Source organism: Lissotriton vulgaris, chromosome 8 (genome assembly GCF_964263255.1).
Source record: "Lissotriton vulgaris chromosome 8, aLisVul1.2, whole genome shotgun sequence".
Taxonomy (NCBI): Eukaryota; Metazoa; Chordata; class Amphibia; order Caudata; family Salamandridae; genus Lissotriton; species Lissotriton vulgaris.
Window position 1 is genome coordinate 614,171,110 of NC_141696.1, and position 26,947 is coordinate 614,198,056.

A 26,947-nucleotide genomic window follows, 5' to 3' on the forward strand; every position below is an offset into this window, starting at 1 on the left:
AGACAAGGTGGATGCGAACAATTGTCCCCTCCATTTTCTGTGGAGTTTCGGTGTCTCAGCGGCTAGTAGATGTGTCTCTTGTAACATAGCCACATGAGTACCCTGTTGCCGCAAATATGTCTGTATTCTATAACGCTTTACAAATGACTTGAGCCTTCTCACATTCCACATTATGATTTTGTAGCGTCCCATGACCAACAGTAATCACCCGCTCCAATACTTATGTTATTGACTTGCCTTCTGCCGCCGTTGCGGCCAACAAATCCCATATCTTGAACATTTGAAATGCCCAACCCCCCGGGTAGACACTGCAATAAACCTTCATGCAGCCCCATAGAATCCCCCAACTTGAAACCCCCCTCCCAAACCATAAACTTGAATGATAATGCAATTCCCATCTGTACAAAGAGAAACAACAGCAAAACCAATAATACACTCGCACGACTCTCATTCCTCATGTCACTCATACTACCACAGCCACTACAACGTGATACATCAGGTTGACTCCTCTATCAGGTCAGAGGGCTGTGCTCTGCCCGGACCACCGGGTCATCCATCAGCCGAGCCCACCCTAGCCCAATCTTCACACACTCTTATGCAAACCACAGCCCTGACATTCATTCACGTCTGTGAAAGGGCCAATAATCGGACAATACCACTTCCCAAGGAATAAGGAAAGTGAGTAAAGGGTGAAGAGAGAATAGAAGAGATAGAGAGCCAAGAGAGGGCAGATTGAAAGAGAAAAAAAGAGGTAGGGGGGATCTGAGGCGTTGCCCACCTGCACAATCACTGTGACCATCCTGGCTACTCCCACTGTTTGTGAGGAGAGAGGAAGAGAGAAAGTCAACACCTTCATATTTCCATTCCAACACACCAAGAAAAAGTCACGGCATGCGTTGTGACCCCAGCAATACCCTCATCAGGTTTCCTCCTTTCACCACTATGTCAGCTATGCATGAATTCATGCAGGGTCCGTGAACTGCGGAGTATCTTCAACGAACTCACCCATGCTTGTGTCCAAACCCTCGGCCGTCACTACCTCCACAAGAGAGCTGGCAATATCCTGTTCAGATCGCTGGGTTTCACGATCAATCCGGGGGGATCTGCCACCGAGTCTGCTCCCTCCAGCTCCAAGGTCCCATCATGCTGCACCACCACCCTTTGTGCTGATTTACAGTTTTTCCTGGATCTCCCAACGTGGTTTTTTCTGTTCACAGTTTGAGGATTAGCGGGGAGTCTTCCCGCAACTCTTCCCTTCCGCAGAACCCTCCCTTTACCATGGACCTCCAACCAGTCCCAAACTACCCCTGGTGTCGTGAGCAACAGTGCACCGTCTGCATGGAGGACTTACAGTTTTGCTGGATAAAGGAGCATGTACTGGAGATTCATGACACACAACTGTTTAACTCCAAGGAAAGACGCCCTCTGTTGTTGAACCAGTTGAGTATAAACTGGGAATATACTCTTTTTCCAGTTCTCAAAGGCCGGATCTCCATCTCGTCTAGCCGCCTCGAGGATAACAGCCCTATCCCTGAATTTTAGGATCTTGGCAATGATAGTCCTGGGCGGAGCACCCAGCGGTGCTACGTCCCAACTTATACTCCAGCAAAAAAAAGTGAAAAAAAAACAATTGATGGACAGAATGCATAAGAATGTCATACAATCACCCCAGTACAGAGATCTGGGCCTAAATCCATCATTTTTTTGCTAACCATGCCATTCCAGTTTGGACCCAGCCATATGCAAATCAGTCTTGATCCTGCACCCAATGGGAACAGTCCAGCCTGAACTGCCATACCAGGTCCTCCTTAGAACGGAAACGAGCATCCTAGGACCGGTTTCGGGCTTTCAGCCCTCATCAGCCAGGATAACTTGATTCCAGTGCGTCTGGGCATACCTGTCCCACTCAAGGTGACAAATGCAAAAAAAAAAACAATTGATGGACAGAATGCAGAACAATGTCAGAGTTGCACAAATCAGAATCTAGCCGTATCGCCACCTATCTTGGGCTTTGTATCGCTTCTGTCCAGTCATCATCTACTAATAGTCCAATATCTGCTTCCCAAGCCTCCCGCAGGGCCCTCAGTAGGTCAGGCAAATTATTTATTATTTGTCTATATATTAAGAATGTGGCCTTGTTGCACATTGGTCTATTAATAGCCTATCTTCTAAGGGGGTGTATTGTGACAACTGCTCCCCTTCATGGATATGCCTGTGAAGTGCATGACCTAGTTGATGATATTCCTTCTGTAGGGCTTAAATGAAAATATTGCCAAACCTCTCCATACATCCCCAAGTGATCTACATCCAACAGTCTCCACTTGACAAATACCTGTAATTTCCCTACCTCCTGAAGCATATCGCTGTCCCACAGTGGGGTCCGCTATGTTAATTTAATCTCCCACCCAAGAAATTTAGTGGCTCCTAGCCACACCCGTACCAATGCTTGCGTGCATGGGGGCTTCTATTTTCCCCCAGCTTTTTGGTATAGCACTGCTGGGTAACCCCTTGGTGCCATCACTTGGTGATCTACTCTATATGCTGGCTCATCTCTATCTGCAAAGACCCAGTCGTTGATTGCTACCATCTGTGAGGCCTAGTAATATTTCCTTCATAGACACTTCTCTAGAGTTTGTTTAACACTATTCTTGAGCCCCCCCAATCCAAGAGGAGCTTCCGCAGTTCACTATCCACTTTCCTGAAGAACCAGTCTGGTATCAGGGAGTATTATGTAGGAAAAATATAGCATGCGCGGTAGTGCCATCATTTTGAAGAGCACAGCTCTCCCCGTCAAAGAAATTGTCAGGCTCCTCCAGTGTGTCACATCTCTTTTCAGGTGTTCCAACTGGAACATCAAGTTATCCGCTAGGAATTATGATTCTTTCCACGTAATAGTAATGCCTAAGTATCTAAAGTTGTCTCTATTTTGAAGTTAGATCTCTCTAGTCGGCGCAGGTAAGGCCCCGGCTGTAAGACCGGAAAGGAGGAATTTATCCCAATATAGTTGGTATCCTGAATAGCCGAACAATTGAAATATCTGCAGCAGCCTGTTTATTGTGAAGCGTAGCTTAGTAGCATATAAGAAGACGTCATCTGTATATAAGGATATGCGCCCCTCCCAATTACCATCACCCACTATCCCTGTCAGCAAAGGATCTCTTCTTATCTAGACCGCTAAAGGCTTCAGATTCAACACAAACAGCATGGGAGATAGTAGACACCACTGTCTCATTCCCTTGTGTAGGAAAAAGGGACAGGAGACTGAGCCATTCACTTGTACTCTAGCCAGTTGGTTTGTATGGAGTAATTTATTCTACACTTATATCATGGGTCAAACCTATCCAAAACAGCATATAAATGCTGCCATTTGATACTATCAAACGCCATGCATGCGTCTAATGATAGCAGTACTGCTTCTTCTTCTTGCTAATCATCAATAACACAGGGGGTACCCGATAAACTAAAAGGCATCTGGGTTAGAACACTAAATAAACAAATGATGCCTATGGTAATGTTTATCAAGAATTATTAAGTAGGAAAGGTACCATTAATTATCTATCCTCGCAGTATATTTACTCAAAGAAATAAATCAATCTCGAGTTATGATTTTACACTCATTCATCTAAATACCATCCCCAAAATTAAATAAATCAGAAAAAACAGACAAAAGGTGGTTTGCATAATTCATTTAGTAAACCATATCTTTTTCTGAAAATCAATTTTCTTTTTTTCAATCTTGTTTTCGCACATATATACACATTTAACATGTATGTTTATACATAGCTACAATATCTACATACATAAAAACACTAACAAAAAACTGTGAAACAATATCATGAACCTTTTTTCAATGGTTCTTCTGCCCAATTATTCAAGGAAAGGAAATTATGGCAATTAATTACAAAACCTTATTCCTTCTATCCCGTTCACCACATCCAACTATGAAGGAGCTTTCTGAAGGAAAAACCTTATATCCTTCCTTTATGATTTTGGCTCCTTTACAATGTTTTTTATATCTTTCACGTCCATGGTGGTGCCTGTGCAACAAAAAGTCATCGCGTTTCGCCTATCGTAAATTCAGGCCTCTTCAGGACTTTGGGCAACAACAAAACTCTCCTGAAACAATTAAATAAACCAAATTTACTTATATAAATTCTTAAGACTTTATATTCACCGTATACACACCAAATCTTAATGGAAAATAACCCTGTACAGATGTAAATACCTAGAGGTGCATTGGCAACATAACTTACAACTAGCACCAAAAAATGTGATAAAAGTGATTCGATGGTGGCATAAAACTGAAAGAAACCCAAGGAAATAGACAAAATTAAATTACGTCCGAAGCCTAATAGGATCGTAGGAACTTAGTGTATTTATATGGCAGAGCCACCATACCTTCCCGAGTGCTCCTGAAACAAAAAGAGAAGGAAAGACAAACGGTAAGTACCTGCATACATCTAGGGTAGGAATATTTTATATTCCTCTGTGAGACGTCAAGCGCGCCCGCAGATTGAATTGCGGGACTTCTTATTTTACGAACAACCCACGTTACAAAGCAAACTTTGACAACGCATTCCTTTACAACGTGGTTTTTAAATCTACAACAGCCATTATAACGCATGATTTTACAACACATGCCATCACAATGCATTTTTAGAAACTACATTTACAACGTATTCCATTACAACACATACCATTACAATGCATAATACTTTCAGGGCAACAGTAGTGTAAGTGTTGGATAGTGTAGGGATAAAAATTACTTTTCCACTCCGGTGAGTGCAATTGTAGGGTAATTGTTGGATAGTGTAGGGGTAAAAATTACTATTCCCACACCAGTGAGTGCAACAGTAGGGTAAGTGTTGGATAGTGTAGGGTTAGAAATTGCTATTTTCCATTACTTACCTTATAATGAATTGTAATGGCATGCGTTGTAGTGGCATGTGCTGTAATAGCATGCATTGTAGTGACATCCACTTTAATGGATGTGTTGTAATGGCATGCGATGTAAAGGATGTTGTGTTGTAATGACACCGCAGATTCAGTCTGGTACTCGGATGGGGAATAAATCCCGACTGAACGGGGTGTACTAAAGATGCGACAACTCCTCAGAGGTGATTTGCCAGGACCTTAGCTAAGTCTCTGGCCTCTATACTTAACAAGGCGATATATCAATAAGAACTGTATTCTTCTGGGGGTTTACCTGCTTTATGGACCACTACTAAGGTGGGAATCCGTTGGTCTTCTGGTAGGTGTCCCATTTTTCTTGACTCTGTGAACATGTTTAGCATATGTAGTGCCACTATGCTTGCCATACCCTTATAGAGTTCCTGCTGGGAGGCTGTTATGCACTGGAACTTTTCTGGCTTGCTATTCTCTAATAGCCCCTGTTATTTCCTCCACTGTAAAGTCCTGCTCCATATCTTCCCTGTCTTCCTCAGTTAAGCTAGTGAGTCGAGCGTCTATGAGTAGTTCTCAACAATTATCTTTTGTCCTAGGTCTGGAGGAATATATTTCCTCATAATAGTCTGCAAAGGCCTTCGCTATCTAATCCCCCGTTGTGTGCATCTTTCCGTCAGAGTCTCGAATTTCCACCCCTAGTTCCTTTCCCTGTCCCTCCTTTCTAGCTATCATTTTCTTGGCTTTATCACCCAAATTATAGAGCCGCCTTTGCAATGCTAACACTACTGTCCTGGCTGCATTTTCTGCCAGTTCTCTCATTTCCTATTACTTAAGGCCAATGCGATGCTTAAGCGGTGGGACAGATTCCTCCCCCGCTCATGGCTGTTCTTCCACCCTAGCTATTTCCCCCCCCCCAAAGTGTCACACTCGAGTCGCTGTTCCTTCCTGCAGCCCCCTAATGGTGCTTGTACAGATCTTTGTAACACCGTTTTGAATGCTTCCCACAGGGTACATGCCGAGTCTACGACCCTTTATTATACTGAAGGTACTGCTCCTTCCTTTCTCTAATCTGATCCACAAGTTCTCTACCTTTAAAAACCCAAGGATCTATTCCAGGCGGGAGTGCATTATTTCTCTTTGGGCCTTGGAGTAACACTTCCACTGATGAGTGATCTGATATACCTTATGCTTTTTCCGTTGCATTTCAGAACAGCCTAGCGCTCTCTGCATACATCAAAATGCAATCCAGGCAGGAGTAGCTGCTGTGTACAGCAAGTAGTATGTGTATTGCCTTGCCTGGTTTTGTGTAGGCGCCATAGATCTGTTATCTCAACAGCCTCCACAAATGTTTTTAATGGTTCGGTCCCCTTTTCTCTGTTCACTTTTGACTCACTGTCCCTCTATGATTCCATGGTTGCATTCATGTCTCCACACAATACGAGGATTTCTAAGGCGAGATCAACCAGTAGAGGTCCCAATGCTGGTAGTTTGTCTGTATGCAGAGTTGGCGGTACATATATCAAACATATATTTAGGACCAGTCCTTCCCATGTTCCATTCAGTGAGACATACCTTCCCAGATCCTTCCAACTTCCAACGGGAGCGTGACCCTAGCTAGTATATCCACCCCCCTCGATCATGCCATAAACCCTGCATGTGCTATAAGTTTATATCCATATCTATCTAACACTTCTTATCTGTTGCCCTTCAGGTGTGTTTCCTTGAGTCATACAATGTCTGGAGAATGTCTACTCAGATATTGTAAAACTACTGTCCGCTTCATTTAATTCCCTAACCTGTTTACTTTCCAGGACATAATTCTAATGCTAGTGCTCTCCTTGTGTCTCCCTTGGCGCTGATTGTTCGGGTTAGTAACGTCTGCTTGGGAGTCTATTGCTGTTTTGTTAGCCCTCTATCTACCTTACCTACTGTCGCCTGTTGAACATTAGGAGAAGTCACCCCTCTAGAGCCGCTCTAGAGGGGTGACTCCCCTGATTTGAAACTTCCATTGTTCTGCAACTAGCCATTTCAATAATAAACTTAAAACAGTCCCGCAATCACGAGAGCAATACTGAAATCCCCAAGTGTGTAAGGTGGTTAAGTATCAGGTCCTCCAGGAATAGGTCCATACTTGGGCCTTCGGCTCCCTCTGGGATCCCCACCAATGTTGTTCTTGCGTGCCCTCCCCTTATGGTAATCCAGTCGTGCCGCCATAACTTCTTGTTGCTTTTTAAGGTGCTGCATCTGTTCCTCGAGGTGCTTCATAGTAGTCTGCAGGTGGACCACTTTGATCTCCGCTGTGGAGACTTTGTCTCATATTTTGCGAAAGTCTGCTTGCAGTAGGTTTACGTCTTGGGTCACTGCATCTATTTTAGGTTGATCATCCCGTTCAGGTCTGCAATTTCTGCTATTATCGCATTTAGTGAAGGTTCTTCTGGGTCCTGTACCTGTTGCCCTGAGTCCCCCATATTCTGCCTTGGGACTGTGTATTTGTCCATTCTGTTGGTCTGTGTCCCTGATTGTCCATTGGGCCTCATCCAGCAGCTTTTGCATCTCAGAGGCAATTACTACCGATGGGAGCTTGCTGGGTATCTCTAGTTCCCTGCACCGAGATCAGGAAATCTCACCTCTGTCGCTCCTCAAATGCTGGTGCCCCCCCAGTACTCCTCTTAGCTCTTCACTTACAGAACAAACTTAATGGCAGGTGGGGCTAGCCATAAACATAGAAAAGGGCCACTCCTCCCTTACTTGTCTCTCCTATGGGATCTGTTTTAGGGCCAGTTGGGTGCCACCTGCAGCTGCTCATGTGATCTGGAGGGGGCTGAATAGGTCCTCCATCGTTGTCTCAGCTCTGCCCTGGACTCCCTGCTCCTGTAGGGCATCAGAGCCCGGGAAGATTCAGAGAAGGGAGTGTGCGCCAACTCATGTCTCCTATCCTCTTCGGCGCTGCAGTACTGCAGTTCTCTCCACTTACTACCAATGTTATTTATGTCCCGTGGTTAGGCTCGTCCGATTGCCATTCTCAGCACCTAATGACCTTGGCAAACAGGCGCGATTTTGCAGATGGCCTGATATTAGGTGCAGCTCGCTTTCCTCTAGCACTCCTTTATGGTTTAAATCTTTTATTGAGGTTTTATGAACAAAGAGCTTGTCCGACATACCAAGGCATTCAAAATAGCAAGGGCGATGAGAGTCCTGAGCAGCTGAAATACTTGAGCAGAGAAATTGGAACAAACCAACAAAATACAGAACATAAAAATGAAACTTACTCTATCCCCCTGCCCCCAACTCCCTGCCCTTCGCTCGTCCACCGGGGAAATAAAAGTTGTGGGAGCTGGCAGAGAGTCAGCAAGTGAATAGGAAACTATGTTCAGAGAGACGCAGGAGTTGCAAATACCTTAGACAGGTGAGTTCGTGAAATTCAGAAGCAAGAAGGGACAAGAATCGTTGCCAAAACTCTCAGAAAGTGGACACTTTCCCACCCAGTGTAAGGGACATCTTCTCCATTCCCAGGACATGCCATAGTCATTGCAGCCAGCATGTGTATGTGATTATCTGGGAGGTATGCCAATGTGTGAGAATATTCCGGGCTGCTGAGCCTAGAGCGATTGCGTTTAAGCGCCCTCTGCGGGACTTAAGTGAGTATGTTAAGGGGTTCGGAAGACCTAGTAGGACATAGGTGGGAAACCGAGGTATTTGTGTGTCAAATTGTTGTCTACCTCGTCGAGGACTGGGTCCAATATGCTTGTAAGTGTTCACAGTACCAGACAAGGGGCACCAAGGTGCCAAGCTTCCCACAGCCTCGCCAACAGTCAGTGCTGTGTCGTGGGTGCACCGAGTGGATGCTTGCAGGAGTTTAGTATCAATAAGTGTCTTTTTTCATCATCGTCTCGGCCTGTATGGTAGGCGAATTGTCGAGCCCTATAGTAAACACCCTCCCATTCTTTATGACTGAGTGGCCTCCCTAGAACTCGCTCCCAGTGAGCCTGGCTTGCACTGTACATGTATGTGTTCCTGACCAAGAGCATTTTATACAATTTGGAGATGAGTTTCCTGTACGAATTGCACGTGAGAAGCCATTTTTCGTATGCAGAGCAGTGTCAGTGAGCATGGGGATTGATGTGTGGGTGTAGTGCCCAGTGTTGATCTGATGGTACCATAGTCGCACAGCCTCAGGGATCCTGAATTCCGATTTGACCTGCTGAAACAAAATTATCCTGTCTACATTGAAGAGGTGACCCAGAGACCGGCATTCGGAGGAGCGCCAGCGTGCACATGCTTCCTCACTCATACCTGGCTTGAAGTCAGGATTATCAAAGATTGGTGTGAGCAGTGAAGGGAAGGTAGTCAGTTTATGCTTAATGTTAGTACGATCTCAAGCCTCCAGGGTCATGCGGGTGATATAGTATGCATAGAGATTGGGCGACTGGTGTGTCTTTCGAAGAAAGGGGACCCTCTGAAGGGGCATGGCAGCCACCACGCGATCTTGAAATAACCAATGTTTATCCGATTCCAGCCGGTTCCATTCAACCAGATAACGCATCTGTGTTGCCTGGAAGTGAAGCTTCAGTCAGAAATTCCGAGGCTGCCTGTCTCAGGCGAGAGGACTGCTATAGCATGCTTCAACCGGGGTATTCGGCCATGCCATATGAATTGTGGTCTGCCGGATCCCGCCAATGGGAGGGCGAAGGGGCAGGGTTTGGAATATGTATAATATCTGGGGTAATATAGTCATCTTGGTGGCCACCACTCTGCCAAGCCAGGAGAATGGGTAGTGTTTCCATTGACCCAATTCATTGCCAATTCGTGAGCGCAGTTGAGCATAGTTGAGAGCCAATGTAGCTGGAATGGAGGGTGCCAATTGGATCCCTAGATAGAGGACCAAGTTGTCTGACCATTGAATAGAGGGCTGCTCCTGGAGACGAGCCTGGGTAGAAGGTGACAGGGAGAGGTCCAGTGCCACTGACTTGTCCATGTTAACCTTAAACCCTGAGGCATGCACGAAGCGTTCCAGTTCCAGAAAACAGGCTCTCAGTGCCGGAACCGGGTTTGATAGTGAAATCAACATGTCGTCCGCATATAAACTGATAATGTGGATATCACCTCCAAACTTGATCCCTGTTATTAGCGGGTTATGTCTGATTCGCTGACCCAAGGGCTTCATATAGGACACAAAAAGTAGGGGCGAAAGGGGACACCCCTGCTGGGTACACATTCCTATGAGGAAGGGAGTCGATGTATGACCTTTTGCTCGGACCGTGGCTATGGGGAATCGGTAGCAATTTAAGATGTGCATTCTAAGTTTATCACCCAGCCCCAGCCCCGTGAGCACTTGTTCAAAGTAGGGCCAGTGGACCCTATCGAAGGCCTTCTCGGCATCGATAGTGAGCAGCATGTACTCCCCGGATGTCTGGGAGGCCTTTTTGATGAGGTGAAGTTTGGTGTTATCGCTCGTTTGGCAGTGGGGAATGAAGCCGGCTTGGTCCAGGTCTATCAACCCCGGCATGTAGTGCGCTAGACGGGCCTCTAAAATTCCGGTGTACAAATCAATGTCAATGTTAAGGAAGGAAATGGGACGGTATGCTCCATAGGCCGTGCTCTCTCTCTCTGGTTTTGGGATCACCACAATGGATGCTTCGAGCATATCGGCAGGGATCGCCCCCGGCTGAGCAAAGGAATTAAAAAGCCTAGTCAATATTGGAGCCACCAAAGCGCAGAAAGTGTTATATAAAAAGGCAGCTGAGTAGCCGTCGGGCCCAGGGGATTTGGCTGGTTTGAGGCGCGATGTGGCTTCTTTCAGCCTGATTTCCCTCTCTAAGTGGTCTGCCTGCGCTTGAGTTAAGGTGGGTAGGTGAGCCTCCGCTAGCTAAGCCGTGCCAGCGGCGTTGTCCAGTGGCACGCTTGTATAGAGTAGAGCATAGAAGTCGCAAAAGACTTTGGCTATCTCGGAGTCGCCTGTTACCCGCACGCCATCCCCCCTGCGAATTTCCTGACCCCTTGTCTCTGCCTGGTTTTCCGAAGCTTGTGGGCCAGGAGTCGGCCGCACCTGTCTCCCCTGGTGTAATACGTGTGGTGTAATCTGAGGGCCACAAACTCTGCCCTATCCTGGTCTAGTACTGGAAGCTGTTGTCGCATAGCTTGTAATTGATGCCAACCCAGGGATCCCAGTTCGCTGGTGCATCTGTACCAGCTCCTTTGTTTTTTGGGTGAGATCGTCCCTCTTATGCCTACACTCCACGTGGTCTGCCGTGGAGATAGCCTCAAATTCCCCTCGGATGACCGATTTAAGTGCAGCCCACTGTGACGAAAGGGAAGTGTCATGATTAGCATTATGTGAAAGGTAATCCTTGATGGCGCGCTCAACCTGCTCTATGACATCTACACGATAAAAGAGAGTGTTGCGAAGGCGCCTTAGGCGTGTGGGGTGCTGCAAGGAGGGGGAGTCTGAAGGAAGCAAGGACTGGGGCATGGTCTGACAGGGATGCGACCCCATTTCAACATCAGTCATGAGCGTGTGCAGAGGTATGGAACCTAAGAGGTAGTCTAGCATATGTTTTGTGTGCATTGGAGTAGAAGAAATACACACAACTTTGGGGGTGGGAGCAGCGCCAAAGATCACTGAGACCAAGATCCTGCAGTCGCGCAAAGCCAGCAGCAGAAAGCGCTCCCGTCTGTCCTGTGCGCTGGCAAGACCTATCCAGAATGTTATCAAAGACAAGGTTCAAGTCTCTCCCCAGCAAAAGGCAGCGATTAGCTGTCGCTGTGGCTTCAGTGAGTGCAGTGTGTAGGAACTTCACTTGCCCCTCGTTGGGAGCATACACTGAACCGAGAGTGAACGTCAAGCCTCCCAAAATGAATTGATAGGTAAGGAGCCTTCCTTTGATTTCGGCCTCTTTCTGAAAGACTTTACCCTGGAATGTGCAGGAAACTAGGATGGCCAGCAGATTTAGTGGGGCTGGATGAGAAGATTTGGGTTGGAAACGTGGGATTTTAGGCGATGGCAGTCTTTTGACTGGAGATGCGTCTCCTGTAGGAGGCAGATGTCAGCCTTGGTAGTATCAAGATATGAGAGGACCGCTCTGTGTTTGACAGGATTGTTAAGTCCTCTCACATTCAAAGTGAGGATTTTAAGAGTGGTAGGCGGCATCTACATGCAGAATAGACCAAGAACAGCGAGAGCATGGCCCGAAAGCCATCTCAGCGATTGTAGTACATGAGCGCATATATCAAAGGAAGAACCCCAATGGATATCCAAACGGTGGGCAGAGAAGGTGGACGAGGGCCTTGTTGAGGATCTCCTCCTTGGTCCTGAAGTCGTGTACGCAGACAAGAATGTCTGCGGGCGGCACATTGCTCTCTTGTGGGGGACCAACTCTGTGGGCGCAATCTAATTTGATGGCAGCATCAGGTGAGGCACCAAGAACGTGGTTGAATAACTTCCTGGAGAAAGTAAAGAGGTCAACATTATCTGCTGTGACTTTCACTCCCCCGATACGGATGTTATGTCTCCGGGAGCGTTTCTCCAAGTCTTCCAGGTGGAGTTGCAAGTCAAGGTGCTGGTCCTGGAGTCTTATCACCTCCTGCAGAAGTGTGGACACCTCTGTGTCTCTGGTGTCCCTGCCATCCTCCAGAGCAGCAACCCTTTCCCCGATGCCATCCACATCACTGCGAATATCCTTGATTTCGGAGTTGAGATCCTTTTCTAACCGTTTGGAGATCCTCCTGCAGAGCAAAGAAGAGAGATTCCAGAAACTCCTGTGTTATGAGTTCCTTGCTTGATCCTCCGGGTGTCACAGGTGGCGAGCCCCCTTGGGTGGATTGTGCCAATATGGACATGTTTTCTTGGCGCACGAAGATATCTTTAAGCGACTTTTCTTTCTTCTCCCTCGTTGTGGACATATTCCGGACCTTTGCAGTCCCTAAAGGTGGTGAGGCGAGGTAAAGAGTGGTTCATGGGTAGCAGGCCCAGGAAGCAGCCAGCAATGCGTGGGGACACCAAGTTAATAGTACTGACACGGTACGGAAGCCTCGGGCGGTGTATGGATAGGCGCTGGTATTAAAGCGCGCCAGGTGATCCTATAAGGGCCCGGCCCGTTGTCGGTCAGCAGCTTCCACTACTGCAATGCTGCATTGCAGGAGGGCACAGATGGCCTTTCCGCAGGGGAGAACATAAAGCAGAGCACCTGAGGACGTCAAGGTGGAGCAAGGGGTGCAGGTGATGGGGGAGTGACCAACCCCCAGCTTGAGCGCAACACAGCCAGGGTACCAGCCCACCGCTGGACAATGGTGATCAAGTGGGCGGCACCAGGCGATGGTGTTCAGGGGGGCGGGAGGCCACGCCGGGGCTACAGTCTGTGAGGCGCACTTGTATGGTGTCAGCGGGCGTTCCCCCACACCCCGGTACCTGCTAGCGTCGGGCTGTCTTGTCACTCCCACAGAGGTCTGTCGCCTGCTGGTCCGGGCCCGTCGGGGAGTCGTCCACCTGTAGGATAGGACCAGTGGCTGCTCCGGATGGGGGGGGGGGCAAGCTGGGGTGGCAACAGACCCACAAACCGCACCCAGGCCTAGCTGGACCGCTTCGGTGGGGCACCGCTACCCCTCTCTGCGTCCACCTCTAAAGGCAACCACGCTCGCCTCGGCTCCACAGTGCCACCAACAGGATGGGCAGTGTCCAGGTGTGCCGCAGAACTGTGAAGGGCAGGCGCAGGGAGCCAATAGTGGATACGTCTCAGGCCCCGTGAGGATTCAGCGGTTCAGAAGCTGGGCAGAGTAGTGGCCCTGACCACCCAGTGCACGTCAACCTCACCTCACTGAATAGCGCGTTGCACAATCCACAGGGATCCACAGGAGCGTGCAGGCCTGGATTCAAGAGGTGGGCCCCCTCTAGTCCACTGAGTGTTCATGAATGCCTTGGTTATAGGACCCCCCTGTTTGTGGGTTAGCGAGCACCAAGAAGATGGGAGTCCCAGGAGCAACTCAGGATGCAGTGGGCAGTGGTTGGAGGAGCTGTAATGCAGGGTAGGCCGCAATCTCAGCCCGAGGCCGCACATGGCCGTCTGGCGTGGCGGGAACGGATGACCGGGGGCCAGGCAGGCCCTGCAGAGGTGTACCGCTCCCTCCTGCTGCACGGCTTAGAGTCGTGTTGGAGCCTTCCAAAACAGTGGGGAACGGGGAGCCGAGGTCCCCAAAAGTGCACCTCAGGGAAGCTTCCTGGCGGGTCCCGCTCCATGCTGCCCGCGGATTAGGCCAGGTGAGGCCTGCATGCCATGGCAGGGGAACAGTCATTGCTGGGCAGGGCACCCCAGGTCTCCGACCACTCCTCGCACATACCGGTGGTGTCCGGGTATCAATATAGCGGTCAACTGGTCTGAAGCTCGAAAAATGCTTTGTGAAAACACTGCTAGGGCAGGCGGCGGGCATGAGCACTCCTTTAGCTAGATATTCTCCTAATGTCACTCTGTAGTGCTGCACCTTTCTCTTTGACCCCTCTGTTCAGTTCGGATCGATTTTGCTGCTTCGTTCCTACGAACTTGCTTTTCTGCAAAGGCTGAGGTTCATGCTCTTACCTCTCGGCTCTCTGTCTACGCTTACTCATTGAGCCCGGCCTCCCTCCGGTGTATTTTCTTGCTTACCGGTTCACCAGGCCGGTCCCCTTCTCTTCTCCTTGAAGCGACGCAGAATCTTTAGTTTTTCACTGTACAGGGTCTCGTCACTGTCTCGTGGCGCCACTTCCCTTTCTCCTGTGTCAAGGTGTCAGCAGGAACGGAGATGTGCACAGATTATGGCGTTTTTCGGTGAACGAGGCTTAGAACTCCGATAGTGAGCTGCCATCTTAGTCTTCTCCTAGGTCACACCTTGGGTGGATTTTTTTAGGAATTATTAGTTATGTTGCCAATAATGTTGTGATCGATATTGTGTGAATCAATGTTTTTCACATGTTACATTGTTTATTTATATGCGACTATATAAGTATTTCCAATATTTTTGTTATCAATGTATGTAAAAATATTTTTGGGGGGTCAATGATATTTGTGTGTTCGATATTAGTTTTTTTTTTAAATAGGTATACGGAGTCAACATTTTTGTTCTTGATATTTTATTTCCGATAATTGTGTTTAGCGATATTTGTTGGATTGATATTATGTCAATGATCCAAACAAGGAACCCTTTCTGTAAGCTAGAATTGAAAAGTAGCTTTCCAGGCAAACTTTCTATTGACACTTTCTTCAACATAGACGATTGGAAGTTTAGATAATCAAAAATCAACCTGTACTTAAACTGACCTATTTGTTAATGTCCAGCCGTCCTCACCTTCAAGGTAAATATATTTCATTTTCTACTTATTTTTCCGAATTGACGATTCATTAACAAGCAAAATAAATGCAATACATTTACAATGTATATAAGTTAAAAATACAGACTTACGGGGGGGCGTGGCCGAGACAGCGATGTAAACGGACGCGTCTCGAGTGAGCTCCGTCGCCCCGCTGTCTCTAAAGCCTGTTTCAGTGACATCCGGGGGTCTCTTCTACCTGGGGGCCCCCCGATTACTTCCAGCACACTCAGCGACACCTCCCGAGGACGAGTCCTCCTTGCTGAGACCCTCGCTGCAGCCGCCCGGAGCCCCGGGACCTCCGCGATCGGCCTCCGGCCGCCATCTTGCCTCGGGTTTTGCCGGGGAGTCCACTGGCCCGACTCCCCCGGAGCAGGGCTGATCTCAGAGGCTGGCGAGGTGCTGGTGCCCTCCCGGGCCCCCCGCGAGGCGAGCCTTCCCCTGAGGTGCCGATTGTGCCTGGGCACACCAACAGGACGGCTGACGCTGGACTTCCCCCCGGCGGGAGGAGCTGAGTCCGCCGGAGCGCGGAGACTACGCGAGGCCCCGGCTTTGGCGGGAAGGAGAGGCCGGGCCCCGAGTGCGCGCCGGAGGCTCTCCCCATCCGAGCCCCGGCCCCAGACCACGCATCCGCCGAGGGACTTGAGCGGTGAGCCACAGCCTCTGCGTCGCCCCTTCCCCCTGGCGGTTCCCGGAGGGGTCAGGCCAGCCCGAGCTCCGTGACTGCAGGAGGCCCCGGCTTGGGCGGGAAAGCGAGACCGGACCCGGACTACACGCCGGAGGCCCTCTGCACATGATCCCCAGCTCCTGATCGATCACCCGTCGCGGGATCACCACGGTGAGCAGCAGCTTCCGCGCCGCCCCCCCTCCTGGCTGTCCTAGGTTGGGTCTGGCGCTGGGAGGGCCCTACCTCACCCCCGACCTCCATCTTGACTTTCTGGGGGCGGCTGGAGGGGCTGCATCTAGAGGCGGGTGGCCGGCCCGCATGCACACAGGACCCCCTGCTACCGATCACCCTGCAATCTGGCGAGCCTCGACTGAGGGCGGTGGGGCCACCGGGAGGCTGAGTTTTGCCACATCCATTGGAGGCCCCCAGCCTGTGGGACTCGAACTTTGGCCGCAGCGGGGAGTCTGACGACAAGAATCCTCCTCCACCCCCTCTGCCTCCTCGCAGCCTTACCTACCCGCGGGAACTTCTCCCTCGCCCACGCGGCCCTCCTATGCGTCAGCCCTCTGCTGCTCTGGCGTTCTTTACGGGCTAACACCAGGCCAGCCCGACTCCGGGATTGCGGAGCCCTTACTACACCCTGCCATCCCCTGCCTTGGGGCCTGGAGCCCTTGATCGCGGTCCCTGGGTTGCTGGCCCACCGGGACGCCTGTGGACCTCCCTTGGGCTCTCCTCTACCGCGGACCGGGGGTTGCACGCGAAGACTTGCCTTTCCCCCCCCCCCCCCCCCCCCACCATTATCCGACGCCCAGAGTGGACCATGACGCGTGGCAAAGGGAACAAGCCGGACCCCCCGCCGGCGGCGACCAGAGGTGCGTCGGTGGCCTCCATGTGGGGAAAAGCGGGCTCGCCGCCGTCTTCTGGAGGCCCACCAGCAACAGGGGCGAAACCTCAGCAGCCCGCCGACTCCCCCCTGGTGACCCAGGCCTTCATGTCATCCTTCATGGCGGACTTAAAGTCCGAAATCGGATCCCTCAGGACGGAGGTCCACACATGCGTCAAAGAGTTGCGCAAAGAAGTCACCGACCTCGGCGATCGGGTCGACGGCCTGGAGAAGACAGTGGACTCCCGCACCGAAGACCTGGAGCAGATCTGGCAGAGGGTGGCGACCTTGGAAGAACAGCATATCCAGCTCCAGATCAAGCAGGAGGACCTGGAAAACAGGGGGCGATGCAACAACCTCCGCATACGGGGTGTACCACTCGGAGAAAAGGGGACTAATACCATGGCCTACGTAGCCCTACTCCTGCAGGAGGTGCGGGCGAGGAGGATGCCCCTCCACCGCGCCTTGATTGCGCACATCGTGTCTTTGGGGCGGGGAGCAAGACGGGCCTCCTGCCCGACATTGTCACCAGGCTCCACTACTTCACGGAGAAGGAGGCCATACTGAAGGCGGCTAGAGACCACCCAGATCTGCGGTACGAAGGCCACAAGATCCAGATCTTCCAAGACTTGGCTCCCACCATGATCCACAGGAGGAAGGTCTTCCGCCCGATCACGGAGAGACTCCGGGCCCTCAATATCTCCTATCAATGGGGTCACCCCTTTGCCCTCATCTTTCGATGGGAAGGTAAGAGACGGTCACTTCGCTCCTACCGAGAAGCGGCGCAATTGCTCGATATGCCGGGATCCCCTGATCACAGCCCCTCCCGCTCTCACCACCCGGAGAGGGACCCTCCGCGCCCAGACTGGTCCACTGTGCGCAGGCGCCGCCGGACCCCCCCAGTGGACAGCCTCTCCACCTCGCAGACCAAGCAGGACATTATCGCTCACATCCGCTCTCTTGAGGGCGACCGCGAGGAACAGGCCTCCCAGCTCCTTGTCTCCGGCACTGAAGGAGGGGATCGCCCCTCAACTCCAGACACCAACTGAACTTGCTTAAAGAGACCCCGGCTGCCCTGAGCATGTCCTCACCACCTTGCCGCTTGGCCCTGACCTACCACGCCTCTGCGGCACGCCCCCGCCATCCTTGGAACTGCGACCCCCCTCCTATCTGAAGGGCTGCCCCCATGGCTCTCCCCCCCCCGTGGGGGACGAGAAGGAAAGACAATGGGTCCTACCCCTATCGGGCCCTACTCCACGACGACGTGTTCCAGCGCCCTCTTGGCGATTGCTTCGGACCTGAGGTTCACCTGGCTCGACCCACCCCCGGACTTCCTTGTGACAGCGGGGTGGACGGGCCACGAGACGACCGGACTTCATTTCCCCACTCCGGCCCTCGCTCCCTCACTTTGTCCCGTAGGAAGTGACATTCCTGTGTACATCCGAACCCTCGGGTAGAGGATGTCCGGTACCTGGGACAATGTACAATGGCCCTGTTGGCCTGTTTTGGTTGTGATTCTTCTCTTTACCCTTTATCTTCCTTCTCCCTCTTTCCTTCCTACTTTTCTCTCACGCTACCTTCTCTTCCTACTCTCTCCCCGCGCTTGCGGAAGGGTGGTACGGTGGGACCTGCGGGGGCTGACATGCTGGAGGCGAGGCGAGGCAGCTGCTGCTCTGCATGCGGGGGGGTTTGTCTCCTTGGTTCCTGCGCGGCGCCGTTCCCCCATAGTGCGATGACTGCGAACATCCCTGCTCCCTTGAAGGTCCTATCCCTTAACGTCAAAGGGCTCAACTCCCCCAACAAGCGACACCAGATTTGGCGCTATCTCTTGCATCACTCCCCTGACATTATCCTCCTCCAGGAGACGCACCTTCTGAAGGGAGACACCAGGCGTATGGCGCACCCTAGATACCCCACGCAGTTCTGGGCTTCCTCTGACACCAAGACGGCAGGGGTGGCAATCCTCTGCAGGACGGGCTTCAGACGGGGACCCACGAAACCCTTCAAGAGTGCTGACGGGCGTTTCCTCCGAGCCACGGTACAGATGGGGCGAACGCAACTCACCCTGGGATGTGTATATGCGCCCAACCAGTCGCAGGACAAATACCTCCAGGCGCTCCTGCGAGACCAGTTCCCATCGGGTGACCCTAACGTGATCCTGGGCGGGGACTTCAACTTAGTGTGGGACCCTGAGTTGGATCGGGCGGGAGCCTCCTCCAATGGCATGGGGGCAATGTCCTCTACCCTTAAAACGCAGCTTACAGACTTGGGACTCGTGGACGTGTGGCGCTACCACAACCCGGGGACCAGGGACTTCTCCTTCTACTCACACTCCCACAGGACATACTCCCGTATCGACTACCTCTTCACCTCCCTTGAACTGGCCCGAGACTCCTTAACTGCCGCCATATCTGACATTTCCCTATCGGACCACGCCCATGTAGAACTCTTGCTGCAGGACCCCCTGACCCGTGCGCCTCGTGAACGCAGGTGGGTGCTCCAGCCGGCTGTCCTTCGGGACCCGGAGGACGTTGCCAGCATTCGTGACGCCATAGACTCGTACTTTGCGCTCAACGATACCCCCGACATGCCCTTCCATACGGTCTGGGATGCCTTCAAAGCCACCATTCAGGGCCATATTACCTCCCTGGCGGTGGCACGGAGGAGGGAGGCGTTCAAAGTGGAAACTGACCTGGCTAGTGAAATCAAACTAGCGGAGGCTCAGGACCGGGACTCCCCTTCGCTGGCGTCTAAGAGAACACTCGCCAATCTCAGGGGGCAACTCCGCACTCTGCGCACCAACAAAGCAGAACATTCCCTGCTGGCGCTCAAACAACGCTACTATGAGGGCGGGGACAAAGTTGGACGCCTTCTGGCTGGCAGACTGCGAGCGCGTGCGGCCAGGGCCCACATCGCCAACGTCAAGAAACAGGATGGCAATTGCGCCACATCTGAGAAAGCCAAGCAGGACGCCTTCGTCGCCTACTACTCCTCCCTATATGCGGAGGAGCCCACTTCCGCGGAAGCACGGGAGGCCGTTCTCGCGGATTTTGAGGGGTCTCCACTGTCCCCGGCATGTGCAGCCACGCTAGAGGGGCCCCTGCGGGAGGAGGAAATAACAGAAGCTGTCAAGGACCTCCCCACTGGGAAAACCCCGGGACCAGACGGCCTACCGTTGACCTTCTATCGCCTATTCTTGACCCAGCTCCGCCCGCACTTACTGCGGCTATATGGCTCTTTCTCTGACGCCACTGGACCGTCTCCCGATATGGGCCTGGCGGAGATCGCCCTGATCCCCAAACCTGGGAAAGACCCCGACTTGTGTGCCTCTTATCGCCCCATAGCCCTCCTGAATACTGATCTCAAGATCTACACCAAGATCCTGGCCAAACGGCTGGACCCGTATATGCCGGGGCTAGTCGACCCGGACCAGGTGGGCTTTATTCGGGACCGTCAGGGGGCCGACAACGTTCGCAGACTGGCACACCTAGTGGGGAAGGTAAGGCATTGGGATATCCCGGCTTGCCTCCTCTCGCTAGACGCAGAAAAGGCCTTCGACCGGGTCGACTGGACCTTCTTGCGGGCGGTCCTCCAAAAACTAGGTCTTGGCCCTCACATGATCTCTAGGTGCATGGCCCCCTATCTCGGACCGCAAGCCAGAATCCGGGTCAACGGCCAACTGACAGCGCCGCTTTCGATTCACAGGGGCACAAGGCAGGGTTGCCCGCTCTCGCCGCTCCTATTCGCCCTAGCGGTGGAGCCGCTGGCGGAGCTGATTAGGCGTACTCCCGACATCCATGGAATCCCTCACGGGGGACGCACCAACAAAGTAGCGCTGTTCGCGGACGACCTGATTCTTACACTTACGCGCCCTAGGGACTCCCTTCCGGCGGTGCACGGAGCTCTCACACTGTTTGAACAAGCGTCAGGCCTAAAAATTAACCATACCAAATCTTGGGTGCTTAACCTCACCGTCCCCGAAGAAGAAGTCGCCTTCCTTAAAGGGGTTACGCCCTACCGCTGGGTGGAGGGCCACATCAAATACCTGGGTCTGGACCTAACGCCCCATCTGGATTCGTGGTCCACACGGAACTGGGCGGCTTGCCGCAAGGAAGTCCTGGCGGACCTGCGGAAATGCAAGCCCTTGATGATCTCCTGGCTAGGGCGGCTCAACGCGGTCAAGATGCCGATCCTCCCCCGTATACTCTATGTTTTTCAGTGCCTACCCACCCCGATCCCGCTCCACTGCATTAGAAGTCTCCAACGCGACCTCACGTCCTTCATCTGGGGGGGCAAGCGGCCCCGTTTCTCGCAGAAAGTCCTGATGGAACCAAGAGACAGGGGCGGCCTCGCCTGCCCGAATCTCCTCCACTACTACTGGGCGGCGCACCTTCGATTCATAATAGAGTAGGGGGGCACGCGAAAGCGACAAACACTGGTTCCACATGGACCGGGTGGTCACGGGACGCACCATATGGGACCTGCCTTGGTTACCGCGTGTGGCGCGCTCCAGAAGTGCGTACATGGCGGTCCCAACAAGAACAGTCCTTGACATATGGGACAGAGTGGCAGTGTCAAAGGGCCTCACCACGTTCCCCTCTCCGCACACCCCCATTGCAGGTAACCCACACTTCCCCCCTGCGGCCCGGACCCGAGCTTTTGAGAGGTGGACACAAGGGGACTGCAGAGTTATAGGGGACCTCTTCCTTGGAGGGGCGCCTAAATCTTGGTCAGACTGCAGGGTTGAATTTGACCTCCCCTCGACCGCCAGCCTACAGTATGCCCAACTGCGCCATTGGACTATGGGAGATGATATGTACCAGGCTGCCACCAGGGCATACACACCATTCGAGAAACTGGCGCGCTCCCTCGGGGGGCTGAAACGGCTTATCTCCCAGATCTACAACATCCTGCAACACCCCACCGCCCCGCCTGCGCACCCCTACCAGAGGCAATGGCAGTCGGCGACCGGCGCCGATATCACTCCTTCTCAGTGGGCCCGACTATGGACTGACATCCCTAAAACCTATCGTAGTATCCCGCAGAGGGAAAACGCATACAAGATGCTAACGCAATGGTACTATACCCCCCTAAGACTCAGCAAAATGTTCCCTACTTCCTCGCCGCTATGCTGGAGGTGTGGCACTGCGACTGGCGACTTCGTACACATCTGGTGGGCCTGCCCTACCCTAGCTGTCTTTTGGAAGGAGGTCCTCAGTCAAATTAAGAAGGTGTTGGGTTTCCCCCTACCTGAAGAGGTTTGCACGCTCCTCCTGGGCATTCGACCCCCTACACTTAGGGCCCTCACGCGCAGCGACTGGATCCTCACTCTTCACATGCTGGGCGCTGCTAAACAACTCATTGCTCTGTATTGGAAGCGGGCTGAGGCACCGCCGATAGCCTCCTGGTTTGTGCGCCTCTGGCAGGTCCTGACTATGGAGCTGCTTACGGCGCGAGTGCAATCGAGGGGGGTACGTTTCAAGGCAGTGTGGGAACCCCTTGTGCGCCACCTGTGCTCCATCAGCTATGCCCGCCACATGCCTCCCCGGCTGCGCGCTCTGCAGTTATTCGAGGATGCCCTCGTCCCCGCTGACCCATGCAGATTAGACCCTTAGCTGTTTCCCCCACCGCGGACGCTGTTGCGCTCTAACACTCAGCTCACCAGTTAGCGCCCCCTAGCCCCCGGCCGGCGACTGCGGTCCTCCTCCCCAGGCTCCACTCTTCTTCTCGCTACTGCTCTCTCTTCCTCCGACTTTTTCTCCTTTCCTACTTGCCGCCTTGGCTTCCGCCCCTCTATGGGGTAGTTTGGGCCCCGTTGGGCCTTTGGAAGACGTGACACTACTGCCTTTACTCCCACACGCGCCTCCCCCACACAACGTTACGACATCAGCGTGTGATTGCCTTCGGCCATCGTTGCCCCTAAGCCACGCGGCCGGCCCCTCCTGGGGTTGTAGGCTGGGCGCTGTGTTAATACCTCGTCCTCCCCTGGTTACTTATGCCTATCCAATTTTTTTTTTTTTACTGCGCGGCCGGCCCCAGCACGGGGTTGTAGGCTTATCGCTGTGTTCACAATAAAAACAGATTTGAACAAAAAAAAAAAATACAGACTTACAAAAAAACTAAAATTGCTTTCGCAGAGAATATTCGGTGTACGGTGTACTTGAGGTCTTCTTGCCAATATCAAATGTGTACATTTATGTACAAGTTTCAGGATTTACAACAATGGCTCATCTTTGGTAACTCTGCCTGATTGATCAGGCAATCCGCAGAGAAATTAAGAGAGGTTATGTCGTTCAGTGCTTAATAAACCAACCAAACAAAATACAGTAAGTAATGCAGAACTTCAATATCTTCGCAAAGTTCTAGAATATAGGTAAAAATCTCACTAGAAAAATAAAATGATTAAGGTATCAAAATGTTAAGGCAACAGACCCTCAGTTCCCCAATAGACTCAATAAGGAAAATGTATGACATTGAAAAATAAATTGAAAACACAAAGCTCATGAAACATGAAAACATTTCTAACAGTCCTCCAGAGGGTGAACGAGGACTGAAGTGCACCTGGGCCTAACCCACGAGTGGTTGTGGTTGGATCATAATAGTGGGTGTGCCCTGATGAAGGAGGTGCTCACCTGATTGCTGTATCCAATTAGATTTCCAGGCAGTAAACCAGAAAATGAAAAGCTGTAAACCTCAATGTGGGATAAAGTAAAATATTAGATCTTCAGGTTCGAGCGACATGTGCTGCAATGCACTTTTCCGTTGGTTGGATGTTCCAAGTTAGGACTATGAGTTATGTTTTTGTTATGTTATGTGATGTTACACTACATAGGACCCTGCAATCTCTATATAACATTTTTTTCTTTATTTCGGTATCACAGTCAAGTTGTGATGTCTCTTGTCCCCTGTAATAACACTAACGTTGCTGCTCAGCTGTAATAAATTATCACAGTTGAGTTGTGATATCATGATGCCGCCTGCCTGAGCTAGCAGTCAAGGTGAACGACAGGTCACAGATCATCATTAGAGCAGAAGCTTAAACAATGAAAACAGGAACTGCCTTTTCAGTCTTCTGATCTGTGTTTCTAAATTGAACAGTAATCAAATGAATGGAGATATTTATGGCAACATGTTTATTTTTTAAACACTATGGGCAATGACAGGAAAGACAGAATCTCCCTGCATTTGTGTACACATTCTGAGCTACAATATTTTTTTGGCTCACAAATAAACTAGTTTTAATAGTGTTTTGCCAACAATTATAAATTGCTTTCTGGTGTATTTAAATTTGAAGTATAGATTCAGCTTTTATTCTTCGTGCCTGCAACCATGCTTTCTCTTTCATATAAAAATGCAAAAAACCAAGGATTAAAGAAGTTTGTGGGAAGGTTGATGGTGTGACTATTGTATTTTGAGGGATTAAATACCTTCTGCTGTACGTTATAAGGATTTTGCAAGGCACCTCGGAGATCCATGCTTTTATAAGGGGGTTCCTTCTTTTGGTCTCATTCTGGCATATGGCCACCGATCTCCTATGTGTCATGCACTATACTTATAATGTACTGGTGTGGCTACTTTATATTATATTATAATATATGATATTATATTGTATTGTATTGTATTATATTATATTTTAATGAGCTTGAAAATCTTCAACCGGACAATGCTGGGGGCTGGTAATAAGCTATGTAAATGCTGGCAATTGAGAAAACTTTTTGCCTAAAATGACTTTTCTTCAGAGATTTTTTTTGCACAAACTGACTTCCTGTCAGATGGAAGAACATGTGATCAGCAGTAGAGGATTCTGATGTTCCCATTATCAATAACATTACTGATGATGAAATTACCAGATAGTTCTTTCTAAAAATTAGCTGGAATTTCACTTTCCTAGAGGGCAATATTTGTCACCCACCCTTTCAAACCGAGCTCTATTTAGACTAACCATGTCCGAAACGTTTGCAAACATATTTTATGCAAATAGTGTTAAAGGTGTCCTGAGGTCTGCATGAAATACAATTACATAAATGCCTAGTTGAGGCAGAGCAGCAACAACAAAAAACAGTTTCAACTCAGAAGGTGAGCTTGCGGGGGGCACAGGACCAAAGTAGGAGGAGGTTGGATAAGGAGGGTGGAAGGTGTTTAGTTACCTGAAGCGTCTTGATGTTTGTTTCCTTAACAATAGGTATAATGGGACCTATCTCCCCTAGAAGGGAAGGTTTGTTCAGAGAGAAGGGTAAAATCAGGAGAATAACTACTTTCTGATATTTTTCTCACTCATTTTTCACTGTTGGAAATTCAAATAACCTTTGAGTTAAGCTGTGGGCAGTGGGAGCATGGACAGAGAATATGTGTTTATCTGTGAAGTAATCTAGTTGCTGAAGTTGATATTCTTCTGTGAAACTGACATCAATTTGAATTGTATATGGACCTTGACATGGAGCCAATGAGATCCTTAAGTGTGGAAGTGATCTGGTCTTATTTGTGTTGTAAAGTGATTGGATGAGAAGTTGCATGGAAAATTATTATAAGAAAGATGAGGGTGGAGTCTGGGAAGCCAGCCAGCACACCACAAATGTGAAATGGGCAAATGCTGAATTGCGGATCAAAAAGTGTGGGGTGTCATTACAGGTTAGCCCTTGCGAAATGACCTGATCTGATGACGGTACATCTGAGATTAATTCTTAAATCTCTTTAAATTAAAGGCATGAGTCAATGTACTAGCTAGTGACTTGGCATTTGTTGCAAAGTATCAAGCGAAACATTGCCGGCATGGAGATGAGTCAATTTTTCATCTTTGTTTGCAGCATGAGGATGTTGCTTTTGTTATACTTATGTCAGTCATTAGAAGACTTACATATAACTCCACTTTAACCTTTGGCTTGTTTCAGTGAATTTCTAAGGTTTTTGAATATAAGTTAAAATCTTACAGCCTTATTTACATATAACTCTACTTTAGACTTTGGTTTATTCAGTTAATTAGTGTTTATTTTAACGTAAAATAATATCTTATTACAATGCATTGGTAGGCAATCCCTGTAGTGCACAGCCTTTGGCCGTGCATTGCGAAGGTTGGCTGCAGGGCCTACTTTCGGCTTGATGCTGTGCCCAACCACATGTGGGCTGCCAAACCCCATGCAGGAGGGCAAGCCCCCATCAGCAGACAACCACCCACAGACCTTCACTACACATTCTACATTGTTTATTGCTTTCCTGATCCTGCACAACTCCTGCAGGAGCCTGGAGCTGCACTGGCTCCCATGAGACTCCTGCAGGAGTCCAGAGGACAAGTGTGGTGCTAGACTTACTCCAGTTCCGTGATGAAGACTTTTTTTGGTACTTTTTGGACTTTGTAACTATAGAAGGGCACTTTGTGAACAGCAATGGGCTTACTTTGTTGCGGGTCGTTGGGTGCCCCTTCCTAAACCCCTCCTTGACCTCCCTTAAACCCTTCCTTTTAGTAATAAGTATTTCGAACTTTCCAGCTACTCCCCTCTGTCCAGTCTACATTCACTAAAGAAACATATACTGACGCGCAAGAGATCTCTATATTCAAGGAGGAGATCTCAGCACAGAAAAGATGAGTGGCTGAGTACTCCACATGTAAGTGTGTGATAGCATTTTGTAGTACATTACTAGTACAATTTCAGTACTACTAAACGTACTATAAAATGTACCTTGTGAATAATCCTCTAAGTGTCTAGGTTTTTGTAGATAGTTGACTTGTCCTCTTTAGCATGCAATACAGCGCTTAGTCTGCAGATGCCTACATACTCATGCCTTCCATGTTTTCATGTCTTTTTTTCAGTTTTCTGATCATTCTAATATGTTTTCCTTCTTTCAGATTTCCAAAAGTGCTGATACCTGTTTGTTCGCCTACCCTGAATGTCATCAATCCTTATGTTACTTGTTTCCCTACTTGTTGTAGCTGTACTGTATTTATTGAGGGACATGGGCCAGGATTGTTTGGGCCATTTACCTTTCTTGTTTGTGCTTAGAACAGGGATTTATAAGACTCTATGGGGCATATGTATCAAATACTGTATTTGCGATTCTCAAATAGCTTTTTAAGAATCGCTATTTTGAGAATCGCAAAATGAGATGTGAAAAAAATTTGCAACTATTTAGCGATTCCTTGGTATTGAGAGTTGCAATTAAGGAA

General features: G+C 50.0%; 1 protein-coding gene across 1 annotated transcript in view; it reads left to right on the top strand.

Annotated features, from left to right (window-relative positions):
* Positions 1–26,947, top strand: part of IMPG2 (interphotoreceptor matrix proteoglycan 2) — a 904,006-nt gene that overhangs the window by 367,462 nt on the left and 509,597 nt on the right. The gene's annotated exons all lie outside the window — the stretch shown is intronic.